The sequence below is a fragment of the Euprymna scolopes genome, chromosome 41, assembly GCF_053919585.1.
Source record: "Euprymna scolopes isolate OS-2025 chromosome 41, ASM5391958v1, whole genome shotgun sequence".
NCBI classification, from domain to species: domain Eukaryota; kingdom Metazoa; phylum Mollusca; class Cephalopoda; order Sepiida; family Sepiolidae; genus Euprymna; species Euprymna scolopes.
Genome location: NC_136522.1, coordinates 2,446,844 through 2,470,657, shown reverse-complemented (window position 1 = coordinate 2,470,657; position 23,814 = coordinate 2,446,844). Strand labels below are relative to the sequence as shown.

Genomic DNA, 23,814 nt, shown 5'->3' with positions numbered 1-23,814 from the left:
CGTGTCTATACTCTTGAGTACCGAGTGGTTTCCCACACAGTAAAAAAACGGAATTGACACGACAAGTCAAAAAGGTCAGCACAGAAATGCATGTACGTGCAAGTGCAAGTGCGTGTGTGTTGCGTGTGTGACAGAGAGTTGGAGGGCAGAGAGATTTAAATTTTCAACCTTAAGCAAATGTTCGCCATGCGCCGGCTCACTGAAGAAACGAAATTCACACGAGTATTACATATGCGTTGATTAAGTTCCATCAATAATGGACGATGGAAATCAGCATGTTGGGCATTCGTCTTTTACTTGACGACTTCGTCAAGGAGTCTCACGTGTGATCTGGGTCGCCATGTTATTATTATTATTATTATTATTATTATTATTATTATTGTTATTGTTACTTTTATTATTATTATTATCATTATTATTATTATTATCATTATTATTATTATCATTATTATTATTTTTATTATTATTATTATTATTATTATTGTTATTGTTACTTTTATTATTATTATTATCATTATTATTATTATTATTATTATTATTATTTATCATTATTATTATTTTTATTATTATTATTTTTATTATTATTATTATTATTATTATTATTATTATTGTTACTTTTATTATTATTATTATCATTATTATTATTATTATCATTATTATTATTATCATTATTATTATTTTTATTATTATTATTATTATTATTATTATTATTATTATCATTATTATTATTATTTACTCACTAGGAGTATTCACACAAGCCATCGTCAAAGATTGCTCTTTGAGAACAACTTGTGGTGTTCCCTGGAGTATGAGTGACAACAAGTCTCCCCAGAATTCCAGTACTCTCCACCTCTTCCGATATCTATCGAATTTGTGTTATCGCAACAGCCGCTTACCATTGATTTCTCGATGGCGGCGACTATTAGTCTTCACTAGAATTGGGGGGGCAAGTCCTCTTTGCACTCCTTCGGTGGGGGTCTGGCTAGTGCTTTCTCTCCTCGGTCTTTCCATCCTCCTTGACCCTCATTATTTGGTGTGGTGCCCGTTTGTGGTGACACTCATAGAAACAATAGGGCGGCATTTTTCATAGTTTCAGTTTTCATGATTCCATGTGAGGCTCCTTTGTTTTGCATCTGTAGATGTTTCTTTATCCAGTTTGTGTCTGTAGTTTATGTATGGTGTTGGTCTCCACATTCAAGGGTTTTCTTTAATATTTCTGCAGTTTTCATTATTGAAATTCATTGTATCTTCTCTGTCATCCCTCTGATTCCAATCTCTCCCATTCTTTTTTCAATATTTTTCAGTATCTTTCCTGGTGCTCCTACTATTAGTGGTGTTAACTTTACTTTCTTTATTTCCCAGATCCTTTGAGCTCTCTGGCCAGTTCCGTGTATTTGCTCTGGTTTTCAGTCTCCTTGATCTTCACTCTGCTAGAACGGAAAAATCTACAATCTGGCAGGACTTTTTCTTCTTGTTAACTATTATGACATCCGGTCTTCTTGCTTGGATGGGTTTATCCGTTTGTATTTTCACGTCCCATAAGATCTTGTAACTTTCATTTTCCAGTTTATGTTTGGACCATTTGTCTGATTTTCCAAGATGCAATTGTTTGCATAGTTGCAAATGTACTGCCTCCCTCACTTGATCGTGTCTATTTTTATTTGGGGGGTGGGATAGTTTGTTGCATTCACTTATTATGTGGTTTATTGTTTTGCCTCTTTGTCCGCAGAGTCTGTATTTGCTGTTTTCTTGTGTCTTATTGATCCTTGCTTTGATGTGGTTGGTTCTAATTGCATCATCTTGCGCAGCTGTTATTACTGATTCAGTGTTCCTGTTAAGGTTTCCTTTCTGTAGCCATTTCCAATTGTTTTCTATTTTTTTTTTGTTTCTTCTTTGATTCTTGCTGCAGTAAATATTCTTTCAGTATTTTTCGAATCCTATTTTTTGTGTGTTTTTGTGCTCTTTACACAGTCCTCTATACAAACCAGCCTTCTTTCTTTTCACATATAGTCGGTCAGTACAATCCTTCGGATGTAGTGCATTATGCATTGTCATGAGTTTCCTGGTTTTCTGGTCGAGATTCCTTAATTCTCCTTTTGTCCAGCTTATAAACGGTCCAGAGTATTTTATCAGCGATATTTCCCACGTGTTAATTCCTTTAATTTGGTTTCGAGGAGTTTTCTTGTTCTTCTGAGGTATTCTTTTACTTTTTTCTTTTTCATTTCCGTTGCTTTGATGGCGTCTGCTTCTAGCACTCCCAGGTATTTGTAGCTTTATTGTTCACCTAGTGCCCTCATTTCTGTTTGATTGGATAGTACTATACCTTCAGCTGCAGGTTCCTTAACTTTTAAAAAAGCAACCTATATATATATATATATATATATATATATATATATATATATATATATATATATATATATTATCCACTGACACGTGCTTCGTCGTCTACGATTCATTAGAGTGGCTGAATCTAGCGAGATTCGAAATCAGATCCCCATGGAAAAAGCATAAGCCTCTACCATTCGGCTATCACGCACGACTGCTGGAATGTATCACGTTTTATGTAGGTGTTTTTGTTTTTGCGATACTCGCATTTAGGAAAAAATGCCCTTTCGTACAATTCATTTTAAAAACGTATGCACTTTCGTATAATTCATTTAAAAACAAGTATCTCAAAAACAAAAACAAAGCAAACTGCCTAAAACGCAATACATTTCAGCAGTCGTTCGAGATAACCTAATGGTAGACGTTTACGCTTCTTACTATGGGGTCCCAATTTCGAACCTCGCTAGATTCAGCCAATCTCATGAGTCGTAGACAACGAAACACGTGTCAGTGGTTAATTATATTTTAAAAATAATGCATATGCTGCTCCCCATTTGGGGATACTAAATTGGTCAAAGGAAAATTATTCCCAACTCGCATTTAGGAACAATGCTCTTTTGTATAATTCATTTAAAAAAAGCATCGCAAAAACAAAATACATTTATATATATGTGTGTGTGTGTGTGTGTGTGTGTGTGTGTGTGTGTGTGTGTGAATAAAAAGGAAAAACCTAAAGAGTAAAAATCAAAAATAAAATCAACGTTTCGTCCCTATTTCAGGGGACATCATCAGGATTTCTAGGCAAGGATGTACAGGATTTTATTAGCGATATTTCCCACATGTTTCGACAATTTAGTTTGGTTTTTACCGTTTTAATTAGGTTTCGACTATTTAGTTTGGTTTTTACCGTTTTAATTAGGTTTCGACTATTTAGTTTGGGTTTTACCGTTTTAATTAGGTTTCGACAATTTAGTTTGGTTTTTACCGTTTTAATTAGGTTTCGACTATTTAGTTTGGTTTTTACCGTTTTAATTAGGTTTCGACTATTTAGTTTGGTTTTTACCGTTTTAATTAGGTTTCGACAATTTAGTTTGGTTTTTACCGTTTTAATTAGGTTTCGACTATTTAGTTTGGTTTTTACCGTTTTAATTAGGTTTCGACTATTTAGTTTGGTTTTTACCGTTTTAATTAGGTTTCGACTATTTAGTGTGGTTTTTACCGTTTTAATTAGGTTTCGACAATTTAGTTTGGTTTTTACCGTTTTAATTAGGTTTCGACTATTTAGTGTGGTTTTTACCGTTTTAATTAGGTTTCGACAATTTAGTTTGGTTTTTACCGTTTTAATTAGGTTTCGACTATTTAGTGTGGTTTTTACCGTTTTAATTAGGTTTCGACAATTTAGTTTGGTTTTTACCGTTTTAATTAGGTTTCGACTATTTAGTGTGGTTTTTACCGTTTTAATTAGGTTTCGACAATTTAGTTTGGTTTTTACCGTTTTAATTAGGTTTCGACTATTTAGTTTGGTTTTTACCGTTTTAATTAGGTTTCGACTATTTAGTTTGGTTTTTACCGTTTTAATTAGGTTTCGACTATTTAGTTTGGTTTTTACCGTTTTTATTAGGTTTCGACTATTTAGTGTGGTTTTTACCGTTTTAATTAGGTTTCGACTATTTAGTGTGGTTTTTACCGTTTTAATTAGGTTTCGACTATTTAGTGTGGTTTTTACCGTTTTAATTAAGTTTCGACTATTTAGTGTGGTTTTTACCGTTTTAATTAAGTTTCGACTATTTAGTGTGGTTTTTACCGTTTTAATTAGGTTTCGACTATTTAGTGTGGTTTTTACCGTTTTAATTAGGTTTCGACTATTTAGTTTGGTTTTTACCGTTTTAATTAAGTTTCAACTATTTAGTTTGGTTTTTACCGTTTTAATTAGGTTTCGACTATTTAGTTTGGTTTTTACCGTTTTAATTAGGTTTCGACTATTTAGTTTGGTTTTTACCGTTTTAATTAGGTTTCGACTATTTAGTTTGGTTTTTACCGTTTTAATTAGGTTTCGACTATTTAGTTTGGTTTTTACCGTTTTAATTAGATTTCGACTATTTAGTTTGGTTTTTACCGTTTTAATTAGGTTTCGACTATTTAGTTTGGTTTTTACCGTTTTAATTAGGTTTCGACTATTTAGTTTGGTTTTTACCGTTTTAATTAGGTTTCGACTATTTAGTTTGGTTTTTACCGTTTTAATTAGGTTTCGACTATTTAGTTTGGTTTTTACCGTTTTAATTAGGTTTCAACTATTTAGTTTGGTTTTTAACGTTTTAATTAAGTTTCAACTATTTAGTTTGGTTTTTACCGTTTTAATTAGGTTTCGACTATTTAGTTTGGTTTTTACCGTTTTAATTAGGTTTCGACTATTTAGTTTGGTTTTTACCGTTTTAATTAGGTTTCGACTATTTAGTTTGGTTTTTACCGTTTTTATTAGGTTTCAACTATTTAGTTTGGTTTTTACCGTTTTAATTAGGTTTCGACTATTTAGTGTGGTTTTTACCGTTTTAATTAGGTTTCGACTATTTAGTTTGGTTTTTACCGTTTTTATTAGGTTTCAACTATTTAGTTTTGTTTTTACCGTTTTAATTAGGTTTCGACTATTTAGTTTGGTTTTTACCGTTTTAATTAGGTTTCGACTATTTAGTGTGGTTTTTACCGTTTTAATTAGGTTTAGACTATTTAGTTTGGTTTTTACCGTTTTAATTAGGTTTCGACTATTTAGTTTGGTTTTTACCGTTTTAATTAGGTTTCGACTATTTAGTTTGGTTTTTACCGTTTTAATTAGGTTTCGACTATTTAGTTTAGTTTTTACCGTTTTAATTAGGTTTCGACTATTTAGTTTGGTTTTTACCGTTTTAATTAGGTTTCGACTATTTAGTTTGGTTTTTACTGTTTTAATTAGGTTTCGACTATTTAGTTTGGTTTTTACCGTTTTAATTGGGTTTCGACTATTTAGTTTGGTTTTTACCGTTTTAATTAGGTTTCGACTATTTAGTTTGTTTTTTACCGTTTTAATTAGGTTTCAACTATTTAGTTTGGTTTTTACCGTTTTAATTAGGTTTCGACTATTTAGTTTGGTTTTTACCGCTTTAATTAGGTTTCGACTATTTAGTTTGGTTTTTACTGTTTTAATTAGGTTTCGACTATTTAGTTTGGTTTTTACCGTTTTAATTAGGTTTCGACTACTTAGTTTTATTTTTACCGTTTTAATAAGGTTTCGACTATTTAGTTTGGTTTTTACCGTTTTTATTAGGTTTCGACTATTTAGTTTGGTTTTTACCGTTTTAATTAGGTTTCAACTATTTAGTTTGCTTTTTACCGTTTTAATTAGGTTTCGACTATTTAGTTTGGTTTTTACCGTTTTAATTAGGTTTCGACTATTTAGTTTGGTTTTTACCGTTTTAATTAGGTTTCGACTATTTAGTTTGATTTTTACCGTTTTAATTAGGTTTCGACTATTTAGTGTGGTTTTTACCGTTTTTATTAGGTTTCGACTATTTAGTTTGGTTTTTACTGTTTTAATTAGGTTTCAACTATTTATTTTGGTTTTTACCGTTTTAATTAGGTTTCGACTATTTAGTTTGGTTTTTACCGTTTTAATTAGGTTTCGACTATTTAGTTTGGTTTTTACCGTTTTAATTAGGTTTCGACTATTTAGTTTGGTTTTTACCGTTTTTATTAGGTTTCGACTATTTAGTTTGGTTTTTACCGTTTTAATTAGGTTTCGACTATTTAGTTTGGTTTTTACCGTTTTAATTAGGTTTCGACTATTTAGTTTGGTTTTTACCGTTTTTATTAGGTTTCGACTATTTAGTTTGGTTTTTGACACAGCGAGATTTGGAAATCAGACTAAACGAACATAAAAGGGACATAAGAAATGACAATCCCTTAAATGCACTCTTTTGCCACTGTGTCGAACATGGCCACTCTTTCGGCTTTGGACGTGCAAAAATCTTAAAATCCATCCCAGATAGAGCAAAACGAAGACTTATTGAATCTGCTTTAATTTCAAACATTAACACCATCAAACAAAGGAAAGGATTTTATAATGTAGCCCCAATCATAGGTAATATAATAATAAATGAACAAAACATTAATTTAGATCCTGGTTTATAAAAAAAAAAAAATGCATATATGTATATAACTCGCCCCCCTCCACACACACTAGATACAAATTCTCTTTTCATCATGAAACTTTTTCTCTCCAGAACAGAAAGAGAACTAAACTTCTCCTCTTTCGCATGTGATATATGACCGTCTTTCCTGTACATCCTCGCCTAGAAATCCTGATGATGTCCCCTGAAATGGGGACGAAACGTTGATTTTATTTTTGTTTTTACTCTTTTAGGTTTTTCCTTTTTATTCACATAACGTCTAAATCATCGTTTATATCTTGCTTTATTTTATTCATATATATATATATATATATATATATATATATATATATATATATATATATATATATATATATATATACGTTTTATTTTTTATTACCGTATCTTTCTGTTAAGTTACATTATTGTTTTGGCTATTTTATTAATTACCATCTCCACTAAATATATATATATATATACATATTTATATATATATATGTTTATATATATTTACATAGGCATCACCACTTATCAAGGCTAAGAGGCCACTCGAGGATAAGGTTTAAGGAGTGTACAGTAGAAATTGGACAATATAGTAATCGTTAGTAATGAAGATTCGGAAAATTTGTTAACTTATATGGAACAGCTCATCAAAAACATTGTTTACATTAGACTTGAAGACAACCATATCGTTGTCAGCTGGAAAGCAGGAAAACGGAAGACAATTCCATAGGCGTGCAGTTCTAAGAAAGAAGCTTTGCTCATGGAATCTACGTTTGGGTTTAGGCACAGATAAAGAGCGGAGGAAATTGTTGATAATGTTTTTTGCTAGACGGGGGTTTCTTGTGAAAGTTTGGCGAGAGAGGGGGCTATAGATTGGAGCTCAGCCGAGCACTTGCCATGAAAATAACGATAAAGCATAGACAAACTCGCAACATCTCTTAGAAAGAGGTTGCAGGGAAGGGAAAAGGACATCCCCTACGAGGCTACGAAGTCTATTTTGAACTCTATCAAGGCAGGATAAGTACTTTCTAGCAGCTCCTGCCCAGATTTGGCAATAGTACTCCATCTTGGCTCATATATATATATATATATAATTGCTGTTTACAATAAATGGTAGGAATTTGATGATTCCTTTACTCCTAATAAAGCTAATAAGTGTGTTTAGATCTGTTTTCGTTGTTTTCTTTTCGCGTCATTCATAAAGAGATCCAAGGACGTTCATCGTCGTTGTCGTCATACATTTCAACACACCGTCGCCATCTTGCCACTTGACGGATGTTTTTACAGCATAAATCAAGTCCAATTGCGACCCAAATCCGAATCTCAATGGTCATCGACTCGTACTTAAAAAAAAAACGGCCATTTGTAATCTTGTGTTTGCCTGCTTCGTCAAATCAGTCGGAATTTACGAGGTATTTACCCTCTTTACTAGAAATGAGTCTAAAGTGTACGTAGTTTCACGATCAGACAAACCACAACGATTAAATTCAGCTGCTTAAACGGCGTTTGTATCGAAATCCAAGATGGTGGCCAAAGTTGAATTGGTTTCTCGAAAATATATTGTCTTATTTTACAATATAGCGAGCTCGTCTCCTTCCTTGTCAAAATATACCACCCATGGAATTGTAATAGTTTACTTTAGATAAAACTAGAGGCAACTCAGCGTTGCCTTGCCTGGTCCTAAAATTCGTGTATACATTTCGTGTTTGTTTGTGAGGTGTCCTAGATGTGTTACTAAATGTCTATTAGTGGTTCTTCACTTTCTGAACCCGTCTTATGTTTCGTGATCGTCTAATGTTCATATGCCTGCGTGTGTGTGTGTGTGTCCTATGTGTATCTTCGACATACCTTTGTCTTCTCTGGCCCATCCTGACTTCATCTTGTTCTTGGATGGGGCTGGAACCTTTTGGACGAAACACATTGACTCCAAGACGATGATTGGTTTTCATATTAGTTTTTATTCCACTTTCCAGGATGTTGCGCAGATGAAAATAGGAAGTGAGTTTCTTTGCTTGTGGTCTTAACAGTCTACATCGAGAAATAAGTCACTCCCTCCCAAGAGGGGAGAAGAGACAAGCGTAAAGCCCAACCACTCTGCTTCAATCCCAAGTTCCAAGTCCTCGATGGTCTCCAACTAACCTGATCACGTTACTCACACGTAGATCCGGTCAGCTGACCAGACCTTCCGGTAAACTTGTCTATGATCTAGCTTTGTTATATTTTGACAGATTTTATAAATATTCATCATATCCATGTCTTGTCTACACCTCGAGTTAGATAGATAGAGAGATCGGGATGGGCAGATAGCTAGATCGATAGATCGATAGATCGATAGATAATTTATTCTTTTCTGCCTATTTCATAACAGTTGTAGTCACCTGGAAAGCAGGCCAGCGGAAGTGCGTTTTACGTGCGGACAGTAATCGTTAGCGGTAGAAACTGGGTCGAATTACCTAAATGAGACATATATGTCGTTTATTTCACTCGGAGAAACTGGGGTGTCACACGGCCAGGATGTAACAGCTGTTCCGGGAACGTCTCCATGGAGAAACTGTCACACTTCCTGCGAAACAATCGCGTCATATCAAACTGCTCAACATTAAATACACGTCCACTAATAAAAAAAAAAATAAGCAAACAAAAATAACAAAACAAAGATAATATCAAAAAATCGAACAAGGTGTTTGGCTTGAGCACAAGCTGTCTTCGTCTAACGACGCCCAAACATCTGTAAATCATAGAATCAATTTAGGTTTGTGAGCGTTTTATGAAACACCGTGGATATTGCTTATTTTCTTGCTTACGTGTATGTTGTCTTCGACGACTGGGAGATTCCATCTTTTAATAAGGGGGTGACAGGTGAATTCATATATATATATATATATATATATATATATATATATATATATATATATATAACTACTTCATTTATTCACATAAAATTAATATACGAAAGTATAGATTTATGCGTAAACTTTAAGTATTTACTTCAAAAGTGCTCAATACGTAGGTAGAGCTAGTTAGTAATTTATAAAATATATATAGCGATTAAGCTACACTGAATATTCTGCGTTTCATCCAACTATAGGATTCGTCAGGCTTATGCGCGAATTCTGTCGTTGCTTCTTGTTTTTATATATGTTGAGGATTTCTAGTTGGCCAACCAGCTTTCTAGTATCCACCGCGCCCCTTCCTATCAGCCAATGGGCATGCATTTTATCAAACAAAGGATCTGTTTTAGAACTAGGTTAGTGGTTTTAGGTGGCCGTTCTCTTTTTTTTTATACATATAAATATACCTATGTGTACACAATAATGCACATATATATGCATTTATATATATATATATATATATATATATATATATATATATATATATATACATGTGTGTGATCGTTTATGTATATATATTTTATAAATTACTATATATATATATATATATATATATATATATATATATATATATATATATATTAGTGCATCTAAAACCAAGCTCCTATCTTTCCATCATCAACGCTCTGATCCCCATCTGGCATCAATTGAAATGGGTGGCGGGTGGCTCTCATCTAGGGGAAGCTCCATGCTTTGATAAGCTTCTGGGCTTGACCTTTACCCTGACCTGAAATGCAACACGTACATCAAGTCTGTTGCCAAGGTCGCTGGAAAGATGGTGGGATCCTTCTACCGCTCCAGAAGATATCTCACTACTGATGCAATTCTCTATCTATATAAAAGCCAAGTACGTCCAAGGATGGAATACTGCTGCCATATCTAGGCAGGAGCTGCTAAAAACACTCTATCCTGCCTTGACAGAGTACAAAATAGACTTCGTGGCTTAGTGGGGGGATGCCCTTTTCTCTCCTCTATAACCTCTTTCCCACAGGAGAGACGTTGCGAGCCTGTCTTTGTTTCATCGTTACTTCCATGGATAGTGCTCGTCTGAGCTCTAACCCCTCGTTCCCCCTCGCCAATCTTTCACGAAAAACACTCGTCTCACTGAAACCACTGTCAAAAATTTTCTCCACTCTTTATCTGTGCCAAAACCAAAACGTAGATTCCATGAACAAAGCTTCTTTCTTAGTAGTGCACGCCTGTGGAACTCTCTTCCGTCTGCCTGTGTCCCACTTGACTACAACCTGGATGTCTTCAAGTCTAACATAAACAAATTTCTGATGAACCGCACCCTAAACTAAGACACTTTATCAAAGCTCAACACTAACGTACTGTACACGCAATAACCTTTATCCCCGAGTGGCTTCCGAGCCTTGATAAGTGGTGACCACCTTGTAAAATATATATATATATATATATATATATATATATATATATATATATATATATATATATATTAAGCGGAGCCCAGTATTAATTTGTTTGTAAACAAGCTGATGGTTAGAGCACTGTTGGTACGGGTGGGTGGCGATTTAATACACACTCAAGGAGAATATTTACGGCTTTGATTCGTAGCCTGTTTGTGAGAGCTGCTGACAATCAATACACGGTTGTAGGTTCGATCCTCGCCTGAGAAAAAGTGTATGTCTAGCCGCACTGAAGAGTTGTGATACAACGAAACAGTGTTGCATGTGGATGGCGACATCTATATATATTTGTAGAAATATATTTTTTATAATATATACCCATCCTTATTTAAGAATTCAAAATGGCGTATTGGAAACATATTAAAGGTACTTGCAACTTCTCTCCCAATTTTCGGATTGCCGAATCACAGTTTATTTCCTTTTGATGGATTGATTGTTGCTATTTCTTCTAATGAGTTTAGTTAAAAAACTATATTCCAAAATTCATGATATTGACCATCTTATTATTTATTCCTTTAATTCAGTTAACATTTACAATTCTTTACAGTATCTGTTTTCTAGCGTAAAATAAGTCACTTTATTATTATATCAGGCAGTGAATCTATTATGATTATATAAATTAGTAGAAACATATTAAAGGTATTTGCAGCTTGCATATATATATATATATATATATATATATATATATATATATATATATATATATATATATATATATATAATTTACAAAGCCCTTCGTCAGGGCGACCCTTAACCATTCGACGTTCTTTTTTTTTTTCCTTTCTATATCGTGGAATAATTCCGGGTCGCTTGATGAAGTATCATTGACTGAAACAGATGGCTGTTTGTAGCGACCAAATGTAACTGTTTGCCTTCGATTCAATATTAAACAAATATTTTGTTCTTGTTATCGAGTACTATTTAAGAACCTCGTTGTATTCGTTTGTCCCTACTTTTGAACATCTCAAACCTGAATTCATATAATATATATATATATATATATATATATATATATATATATATATATATATATATATATATATATGCACGAATAGAATACGGGTCCATGACAAGTATAATTAATTATTATTATTATTATTATTATTATTATTATTATTATTATTATTATTATTATTATTATTGTTGTCGTTGTTGTTTTTGTTGTTGTTGTTGTTTTTGTTGTTGTTATTACTATTATTATAATTATTATTATTATTGATTATTATTATTATTGTTGTTATTAGTATTATTATTAATTATTATTAATTATTATAATTATTATTATTATTTATTATTATTGTTATTATTAATTATTATTATTATTATCATAGTTATTATTATTGTTATTATTATTATTAATTATTAGTATTGTGATTATTAATGTTAATTATTATTATTATTGTTATTACTATTGTTGTTATTATTATTAATTACTATTATTATTATCATTGTTATTATTAATAATTATTATTAATAATAATAATAATTATTATTATTATTATTATTATAAAGTATTATTATTATTATTATTATTATTATTATCATTATCATTATTATTAGTATGTAATTATCATATTTTATTTTTTCTTTTCTCTTGAACAGACGAAGAACTATTCCTGCATTGCTGTTCAAATCTAAAAATGTTGTCGCAATTAACCCAAGTGACTATTATTTTAATATTAGCCATCGTTTATATCCGATCCCCAGGTAAGAACACTTTCACGTTCACATACTATATATGTATATATATGGGTGTGTGTGTGTGTATAAAAATATATATATATTCATCCACATACAATACTGTTTCGCTGTTTCACAGCTTATATATATATGTGTGTGTGTGTGTGTGTGTGTGTGTGTGTGTGTGTGTGTGTGTGTGTGTGTGTGTGTGTGTGTGTATAAGAGCAAACAGTTAATAAAACATGTTAAAGAACACTTTGAAAACGAGTTAAAAACATTTAATCTGAAAAGGAAACACTTGATAAGTGGATAGTCCTTAATCCGCGGAGTTTCAAAGAAATACTTTCTTTCTCAGCAGAGGGTAGGAATTAGCAAAATGCCGGATCTTCGACTTACTTGTAGTTTCATCAAATACTTTTGTATGCAAAATCCGATCACGTTGTTGTATTCTCACATTAATCGTTGTATTCTACCATTAATCGTTGTATTCTACCATTAATCGTCGTATTCTACCATTAATCGTCGTATTCTATTATCCATTGTTGTATTCTACCATTAATCGTTGTATTTTATTATCCATTGTTTTATTCTACGATTATTGGTTGTATTCTACCATTAATCGTTGTATTCTACTCTTAATCGTGATATTCTACTAGTCATTGATGTATTTTACCATTCATCGTTGTATTTTACCATTAATCGTAATATTCTACCATAAACTGTTGTATTCTACCATTAGTCGTTGTATTCTTCCATTAATCGATGTCTTCTACCATTAATCGTTGTATTTTACTAGTCATTGTTGTATTCTTCTATTAATTGTTGTATTCTACCATTAATCGTCGTATTCTACCATTAATCGTTGTATTCTACTATTAATCGTCGTATTCTACCATTAATCGTTGTATTCTACCATTAATCGTCGTATTCTACCATTAATCGTTGTATTCTACCATTAATCGTTGTATTCTACCATTAATCGTTGTATTCTACTCGTCATTGTTGTATTCTACCATTAATCGTTGTATTCTACCATAATTCGTCGTATTCTACCATTAATCGTCGTATTCTACCATTAATCGTTGTATTCTGCTCGTCATTGTTCTATTCTACCATTAATCGTTGTATTCTACTATTAATCGTAGTATTCTACCATTAATCGTCGTATTCTACCATTAATCGTTGTATTCTAGCATTAATTTTGGGAAGCACAAAGGATCGGGTTGCTTTAAGAAATTGTGCAATCGTTGCATTCGACCATTAATCGTTGTATTCTACTATTAATCGTTGTATTCTACTATTAATCGTTGTATTCTACTATTAATCGTTGTATTTTACCATTAATCGTAGTATTATATCATAAACCGTTGTATTCTACCATTAGTCGCTGTATTCTACCATTAGTCGTTGTATTCTACCATTAATCGATGTATTATACCATTAATCGTCGCATTCTAGCATTAATCGTTGTATTCTACTATTAATCGTCGTATTCTACCATTAATCGTGGTACTCTACCATTAATCCTTTTATTCTACCAATTACCGTCGTATTCTACCATTAATCGTGGTATTCTACCATTAATCCTGGTATTCTACCAATTACCGTCGTATTCTACCATTAATCGTGGTATTCTACCATTAATCCTGGTATTCTACCAATTACCGTCGTATTCTACCATTAATCGTCGTATTATACCATTAATCGTTGTATTCTACTATTAATCGTCGTATTCTACCAATTACCGTCGTATTCTACCATTAATCGTCGTATTCTACCATTAATCGTTGTATTCTACCAATTACCGCCGTATTCTACCATTAATCGTCGTATTCTACCATTAATCGTTGTATTCTACCATTAATCGTCGTATTCTACCATTAATCGTTATATCCTACCATTAATTGTTGTATTCTAGCATTAATGCAAAATGCTGTTCTTCATTATTGAAACTATTGCATCATGTCTTTCCGTTTCCTGTGTTAGTTTTTATCTACCATTATTGATTGTCTTTTTTTAAAAAGTGTAAAGTTAATATAAAAAAAGATTGGTAAAATGATTGATTTTCTCAAAGACCAGACGTTGGTAATTACTGCATTATTGTCTACTCCCAAATTTGAATCGAAAGCGACGCGTTATACTAATATTCTTTTTTTATTGTTTTTAATATTTTTTTATTTTAGCGCTGGCCCAGAATGACACCACCAGTTCAAATACATCCAGCACCGACGCAAACACCACAACCAATGGGACGCTGGGAGTAAGCATTTATTTTCATCTGATTCGACATTCAGTATATCGAAAAGGGTTGATATGCCGTAAAACAATTAACTAAACCAAACACGATGAACAAATATATGAAGACATGAAGAATTGTATAAATGAAATCTTTCCTCATATTATTAGAATCCTTTTTGAGATGAGTAATTCGTGTATTAAATTATTTATTTAATTATTAAACTGATTTATTTATTAAACTTATTTATTTAATTAATTATTTAACGTATTTATTAAATTAATTATGTATTTATGTGTTATTTATTTAATTATTCATTGTTTTACTTATTTATTTATTTACTTTTTAATTTAATTATTTATTTATTTAAGTATTTAATTAATAATTATCTATTTAATTGGTTATTTAATTTATTTTATTTATTTATTTATTTAATACTTTATTTAATTAATTAATTATTTATTTCATTGATTATGTGTTTATTTAATTAATTTAATTGTTTATTTAATTATCAATTAATTTATTTAATTGTTATTTGTTTATGTAATAAATTATTAATTTATTTAATTGATTATTTATTTAATTAATTAATTTTTTAGTTTATTTATTTATTTATTTTTTATTTAATTATTAAATTTACTTAATTAATTTATATTCAATTTATTTAATTATTTAATTGATTGCTTAATTTATTTAATTAATTTATATTTAATTTATTTATTTAATTATTTATTATTTAATTGATTATTTTATTAATTTAATTAATTAATATTCAATTTATTTATTTCATTGATTAATTATTTAATTTAATTTAATTTAATTTATTTATTTGCGAACTGTTAACCTCATCTTCATTGTTCTTATTTCATGATGCAACAATTATGAAGGTGGGGATAATTGTCCGCAAATAAATAAATAAATAAATAAATTATTTAATGGGAATTCATTATTGACATGAGTTTTATTTATTAATTTATTTATTGTGGACTATTATGCTCATCTTTTTAGTTATTTCACGACGTTTTGAAGATATTAAGAATTTTAATCAGAAAAATCTTTCACATCACGTTGTGTGTGTGTCTGTCTCTAGTTTTTCAAACTCCATCACTTCCGAGATGCACGCTCGCAGGCGGGTCAAACAATTGCATTTTTGTGGGCTGTTTTTTTCTGAGTGAGTAAAAAAAATTGGTGTCAAAATTGTAAACAGTTGGAACTTAGCAAGCGTAACTTGACAGAAGAGACGTTGCGAGCCTATCCTTGTTTTATCGTTATTTTTATGGCAGGTGCTCGTCTGAACTCCAATCCCTGGTCCCCCCTCGCCAATCTTTCACGAAAAACACCCGTCTAGCTGAATCCACTGTGAAAAATTTCCCCCACTCTATATCTGTGCCTAAATCAAAACGCGGATTCCATGAACAAAGCTTCTTTCTTAGAACTGCACGCCTGTGGAACTCTGTTCCGTCTGCCTGCTTCCCTCCGGACTACAACTTGGATGTCTTCAAGTCCAATGTTAACAAATTCCTAATGAACCGCCCCCTTAAGTAAACATTTCATCAAATCTCCACACTAACGTAATGTACTTGCAATAACCCTTATCCCTGAGTGGCTTCCGGGCCTTGATAAGTGGTGATCACTGTGTAAAAAAAAAAACGTGTTATTCGTGCGCATGCGCAAATATATACGTTAATATCGGTTCATGTTTAATTATTTCTTATTCATCCGACGATAGCTCAAACGGTAACGACACCAGTAGTATTAGGTTGATGCAAAAATAATGTCGCTTTTTACGTTCAACTTCAAAAGATCAAAACTCCTTTCATAATAAACCTTATTAATCGAAAGAATAACCATTAGAATCGGCACATTTTTGCCAACGAGAAGCAAGTTTATTTATCCCATAGCATAGGAAATTATTTTTTATGTTCGATGTGTTGTGTTTTTCGTTGTTTTTCATGTTTTATGTGTTGTGTTTTTCTTTGTTTTTTTTAATGTTTTATGTTTTGTGTTTTTCTTTGTTTTTAATGTTTTATATGTTGTGTTTTTTTCGTTTTTTTTGTTTTTGATGTTTTATGTGTGGTGTTTTTCTTTGTTTTTATTGTTTTATGTGTTGTGTTTTTCTTTGTTGTTAATGTTTTTAATGTTTTACGTGTTGTGTTTTTCTTTGTTTTCATCTTTAATGTTTTATGTGTTGTGTTTCTCTTTGGGTTTTTTTAATGTTTTATGTGTTGTGTTTTTCTTTGTTTTTGTTTTTAATGTTTTATGCGTTGTGTTTTTCTTTGTTTTTAATGTTTTATGTGTTGTCTTTTTCTTTGTTTTTGTTTTTAATGTTTTATGCGTTGTGTTTTTCTTTTTTATTAAGTTTTTATAAGTTGTGTTGTTCTTTGTTTTTGTTTTTAACGTTTAATGTGTGTTGTGTTTTTCTTTGTTTTTAAAGTTTCATGTGTTGTGTTTTTCGTGGTTGTGTTTCTAATGTTTTATTTTTTTGTTTTTCCTTGTTTTCTTAATGTTTTATGTGTTGCGTTTTTCTTTGTTTTTGTTTTTAATGTTTTATGTGTTGTGTTTTTCTGTGTTTTTGTTTTTAATGTTTTGAGTGTTGTATTTTTCTTTGTTTTTGTTTTTAATGTTTTATGTGTTGTGGTTTTCTTTGTTTTTAATGTTTTATGTGTCGTGTTTTTTTTGTTTTTGTGTTTAATGTTTAATGTGTTTTGTTTGTTCTGTGTTTTTAATGTTTTATGTGTTATGTTTTTCGTCGTTTTTGTTTTTAATGTTGAATGTGTCCTGTTTTTCGTTGTTTTTGTGTTTAATGTTTTATGTGTTGGGTTTTTCGTCGTTTTTGTTTTTAATGCTTTATGTGTTGTGTTTTTCTTTGTTTTCGTTTTTAATGCTTTATGTGTTGTGTTTTTCTGTGTTTTTGTTTTTAATGTTTAATGTGTGTGTTTCTCTTTGTTTTTGTTTTTAATGTTTTATGCGTTGTGTTTGTCTTTTTTTTGTTTTTAATGTTTTATGTTTTGTGTTTTTATTTGTTTTTGTTTTTAATGTTTTATGCGTTGTGTTTTTCTTTGTTTTTGTTTTTAATGTTTTATGTGTTGCGTTCATCTTTCAGAATGGTGCTGGTTCTGTCTCTCCTGTGACACATACAGTAATCCTATTAAGCATCGGTAGTGCCGCTTCCTTACTGAACACTATGGTCATTCACTGACAAAAGATGAAAAACTGATCATCACTCGAGTCGTGACGTCAGCATGTGAGATTTTAACATGAAATGCAATTTCGCATTGACTTCAACAATCTCTGGCTGGGAGCCGATCACCAACTATGTTATTTTGTTTTGTTTTATTTTGAAAATATTTTATGCAGATTACTTGCTATTTCTGTTTCTTTTTCTTTTTCTGTTTTTCTTTTAATATAGCATTTATCGACTCATGTGTTCGTATGCCAAGAACGCGTATATTTTGTACAACTTTTTGGTCTCTAAATAAAGAATATTTATATATATATATATATATATATATATATATATATATATATATATATATATATATCGTCAATTGTCTTTTTCTTGTTGTTTTTGTTTTGCTTCAGGATTTTTGTAGATGAAGATTGGTCAAGTGTAAAACGCCTTCATTTCGTCTCGAAAGGCAATGTGTTGGACATAGAAACATTTCAAGGCAGAGGTATGCACGCACGCACATTCCAGATGGAGTTGACCTAAATTTTTGGTCCTATAATAATAACCGGCATTGTAATTAAAACGAAAACAGAAAACTGTTTACATACCAAGGTCAGAAGTTATGAATTGCGCAATACAAAATAGAAAAGAATAACGTCATATCTTGATGTTTACAATTCCAGGAATGTCGATTTTTTGTCTATATAAGAGATTAATAAACAGAAAACGGGGAGGGGGGCTGCAAGTGTAAATGTGAAGCAAGGGTTGCACAACCTCCAACCACACCTCTCTTGAATCGGCACTTCTTGAGTCCAGTGCCAAGGAAAAGTCCAGGACGACTGGAAACGATGCCAAGATAAGCAGAGAGCACATATAGCACCTGGAATTACAAAATGGTCACCCATTTTAGTACTGACCAAGTTCAACGTTGCTTAACTTTGCTCATTTATGTGTATCTTGGATTAAATAAAGGGTTCCTTCAAAGTTCCGTATTTTCTCGTGTTTGTCTATCTCCCGTTAGACTCTTTTTTTCTTGTCTGTTTTTAAATTTCTTCTTTTGAAGATTGTAACGCTAGGTATGGGGCAGCCAAACCAACTGCCAACATTGCCCTGCTTTTTATTGAAACGAGCCGAGAGCTCTTTTTAGTATCCTCGCCGTTCCCTTAAGTGCAATTGTCTGGATTTCTTTTGCACTTGGTTCACCAGGAATATTAGTTAGGTAGGACTTCAGGCTCTTCTTCATAAGCCCTGTATCACCTATAATAACTGGTATGATTGATATTTCCCTAAGATTCCAGTTTCTTTCCATATCATACATGATACCTTGATATTTGGTCTGTTTCTCTCTTTCAGCTTTGTTCAGACCTCCATCATTAGGGACATTCACTTCAACCAAGGTTGCAACTCTCTCTGATTTATTCTATATAACTTATGTCAGGTTTGACAGCAGCATTTTCAAGGTGGTGCTTCTTTGTTATTAGATGGTTATTCGAAATTCAAAATATTTCATTTCATTTTTTTATTGTACCTACTAAATTATCATATCGAAATTAGTAAAATATCTAAAAATTGCAAAAAAAACGATAAAGTAGAAAATAGTAAAGTTTTAAATCTCTATCTCTACTTTTATATAAAAATCACTTTGTGTGCGAGTGCGTTCCTCATGGGTTCCGAAACGGTCCAGCTTATCTTTTGCAAATTTCACACAGAGCTAATTTATATGTCTGGCAGTGTTCTTAGATATGTTTTCTACAGAAATTCATCTGATAAGTATCGAAAATCAAAAAATCCGACCTTAAAAATAGTCTTCCTTCTCTTATAGATAAAAAGAATATTCACAGGGAAAAATTTTACATTGCACCGGTGTAACTTTAAATGGATGGAATACTGTTGCCACATCTGGGCAGGAGCTGCTAGAAAGGACTTGGCCTGCCTTGATAGAGTTCAAAATAGACTTCGTAGCCTCGTAGATGTCCTTTTCTCTTCCTTGCAACCTCTATCTCACAGAAGAGATGTTGCGAGTTTGTCTCTGATGTATCGTTATTTTCATGGAAAGTGTTCGACTGAGCTTCAATCTATGGTCCCCCCCTCGCCACACTTTCACAAGAAACACTCGTCTAGCTGTAAACACTATCAATAATTCCCCCCACTCTTTATCTGTGCCTAAACCTAAACGTAGATTCCATGAACAAAGCTTCTTTCTTAGAACTGCACGCCTGTGGAATTGTCTTCCGTTTTCCTGCTTTCCGGCTGACTACAATATGGTTGTCTTCAAGTCTACCGTAAATAAGTTCTTGATGAGCCGTTCCATATAAGTTATAAAATTTACCAAATTTTCATTACTAATGATTACTATATTGTCCAATTTCTACTGTACACTCTTTAACCCTTATCCTTGAGTGGCCTCTTGGCCTTGATAATGTGGTGATGCCTATGTGAAAAAAAAATATTTCCCTACAAAAGGTCTTCTTTTATATCTATAAGACAGACGTGATATTGTAAATGTAGTGGAGCCGGAAAGGGTGAAAATAGGAACACGACGACTTGGTGCGAATAAGAAAAACATTTATATCAAGCAAGGGTTAGTGGTACAGAAAAGGTTAGTAAGTCCGTGGGGAATCGTCTCGGTACGACATCCGGGATAGCGCTCATTGAGCGGTCTAGACTTGCTGGTTATATGCCTTATGGACAAGTCCATCTTAGCAGTTACATGGGTGTGTATGCCCCCCACACAACATAAACAAACACAGACGGAATTTGATGGACAACATTATCATTATTATGTTTTATTTATTTTTGCGGGAGCGAATTAGTCCACCAGGCAAATTATTCCTCGTAATATATAATAATCAATATAGGACTGATTCTATAATAATACATACGTAATCTCCATGTCTTGTTTAAGCATGTTGTATGACCGGGCAACGCCAAGCGTCTAGCTAGTTATAAATATAAATAGAAGGAGAAACTAATTCGTTAATTATCTTTTCTCTTCTATATATCTATCTATTTATCTATCTGTCTGTCTGTCTGTCTGTCTATCTATTATATAAAAGAAGCTTTGTCTCTGTGTGTGTATGTGAGAGAGAGAGAGTTTCCGATGGATACCGAAAGCGCTGAGCCTACTTTTGGGAAATTTCACACAAATATACCTTATGTGTTCTTAAATAGTTATTGCACTAGAATGCCTCCGATAATCATCGAAAAGTTGTTTAAGTATTTAAAAGTCATGGAGTAATAATATATATATATATATATATAGGTCCGGTGGATCTGTTTATTAATAAACATATAAATTAATATATTTAATATTTTTTTCATAATTATAGAACGTGAGCTTCAAATTCCACTCCCAAATAACTTCAACTTGTTAATAAATTAAAGTTAAAACCGCTTTCAGTAGACAGGCCACGCAAAGTATATATATATATATATATATATATATATATATATATATATATATATATATATGTATATATGTATATATGTACGCAAAATGGGAGACAGTGAACTGATGAGAAAAATTTTAGATTAAAATCAAAAATTAAAATTAAGAATAAAAATAAAATGAAAAATGAAAAGGATAAAATAAATAGATAAAGAAAAAAGAAAAGAAAAATAAAATAGGTAAATAAAGAAAAGAAAAGAAAATGCTTACGCGTAATTAAACAGCGAGTATAAGATCAAATAAGATAAGATAAAATAAAACAAAAAGGGAAGGGAAGGAAATATAATAATGAATAGGGAGAGATAGAAAAAGAAAGAAAATAATAATGAAGAAATAGAGGGGGAGAAGAAAATGGAGATAGAGGAAGATGAACTAAGAAGACGAAGTCAATAAATCTTTATAAAATAAAGTGACAAGCAGCGAAAATAGGTCAGAATGCGAAAGTAAGTCTAGACCTATGCAGAAAGGAAAAAGAAAGCAAATAAAAAATAACACATGTCAAATAGAAATTACCGCTTAAATTTATTTAAATCAATTTAAATCCCGTCAACTCAAAATAATCTTATTTAACTTCCTTTACTCTATGACATTTAAATACTTAAACAACTTTTAATTGTGATTTTCCATATCTCACTGACTTTAGCAAATAAGGTGTAAACCATTATAACTATTTGCTAATATATTCTCATCTGAAGAGATGGTAGACATCGAAATTCTATAGGATAAGGAGTTATATTTCAAATGTATTCTTTGTCTTACATAGAATAATAAAAATCTTTTGTTTTGAAATTAAAACATTTCACGTCATAATTTTTTAAATTCATTGAATGACAAAAATTTGATTTATTTGCTCAATCTTGCATATCGAGCCATTCTTATTTAGGTGGGATAATACTTATAGAATATCACTGCTAGTAATATTTTGTAAAACTTATAATCACAGGTTTCCATACCAGTTGATTTTTGGATAATTTTATTCTGAAGTATATATATATATATATATATATATATATATATATATATATATATATATATTATTCTGAAGTATATATATATATATATATATATATATATATATATATATATATATATATATATATATATATATATATTAGAACCCCGGGAAACGGCATTAAAAAATAGTAACAAAATACAGTACAGTATACGAGGGGTGTGCAATAAGTAATGCCTCTAACAAACTTCCAATTAGCTGATCTAGCTGAAATTTTGCATATGCAGTGATTTATATCTCTACGGGTTATGTGGCAAATTACAGCTCGGAACTAATTGTGGTTTCTGTTTAACAGGTGTTTGAACTGAGTCAGGTGTGGAATGGAGTCTGTTGAATGTCGAGCAGTGATCCAGTTTTTGTATTTGAAAGGACGCACACCACAGGAGACTTTTGATGAAATGAAACAAACTTATGGTGATAATGCCCCATCATATGACCTTGTAAAACGCTGGCATCGTGAATTCAAACATGGCCGGATGTCTGTGGAAACAGCTCCCAGACCTGGTCGCCCACTTCTGCCATTGATGAGGCATCTGTCCGTCAAGGTGAGGCTGCCATTTTGGAAGATCGGCGCATTACTATTCGCCAAATAGCCTAAGATGTCAAGATTAGTACAGGGTCTGTAGAAACTATCATTCATGACCATTTGCATATGCATAAGGTGTCTGCCAGATGGATTCCAATGTTGCTAACACCATTCCAGAAGCGAGAACGCGTCAAGTACTCGAGGATAAATTTGGAGATGTGCCAAGAAGGTGAGTCAAAGTTTTTCAAAAGACTGATTACACAGGATGAAACATGGGTCTATCACTATGATCCAGAGTCGAAAGCCCAGTCAATGCAGTGGAAGCACTTGGACTCACCACCTCCAAAGAAGGCAAGGGTGCAGCCCTCCGCTGGCAAAGATCATGCTCACAGTCTTCTGGAACCAGAACGGAGTAGTGATGACAGATTTCCTGGCAAAGGGTACCAATATTACAGGAGCCTATTATGCTTCACTTTTGAGGAAATTAAGGGAAGCTATCAAAATCAAGAGGCGACGCAAGATCAGCAAAGATACCCTCCTCCTGCAGAACAACGCCCCGGTCCACAACTCACATGTCGCCAGATCAGAAGTACGGGCGTGTGGTTATGAAATCCTCCCCCATCCTCCCTACTCTCCTGACCTTGCACCCTCTGACTTTCACCTCTTCCCAGCCATGAAGTTGTTTTTGAAAGGAAAGCGTTTCCCAAATGATGCAGCCTTGATTTCTGAAGTCACGTCGTGGTTGGAGGACCAACCTGGAGTGTTCTACAAAAAAGGTCTCCAGAGCTGCATCAAATGATTGGAGAAATGCATATCTCTGGGTGGTTCCTATGTAGAGAAAGACAAATAACTGTGCCAATTTCGTTGCTCTACTCCTAGGGGAAGTGGGTCAGGGGCATTACTTATTGCACGGCCCTCGTGTGTGTATATATATATATATATATATATATATATATAT

The 23,814-nt window shown here is 32.1% G+C and overlaps 1 long non-coding RNA gene across 1 annotated transcript in view; it reads left to right on the top strand.

Annotated features, from left to right (window-relative positions):
• The window catches only part of LOC145266304 (uncharacterized), a 53,560-nt gene extending 35,306 nt beyond the window's left edge, over positions 1–18,254 (top strand). The window contains exons 2-4 of the long non-coding RNA XR_013864697.1: positions 12,388–12,492; positions 14,649–14,725; positions 17,805–18,254. This is a non-coding gene — a long non-coding RNA (uncharacterized LOC145266304). The remainder of the gene's footprint in view (positions 1–12,387; positions 12,493–14,648; positions 14,726–17,804) is intronic.
• Positions 18,255–23,814: the final 5,560 nt, after the last annotated feature.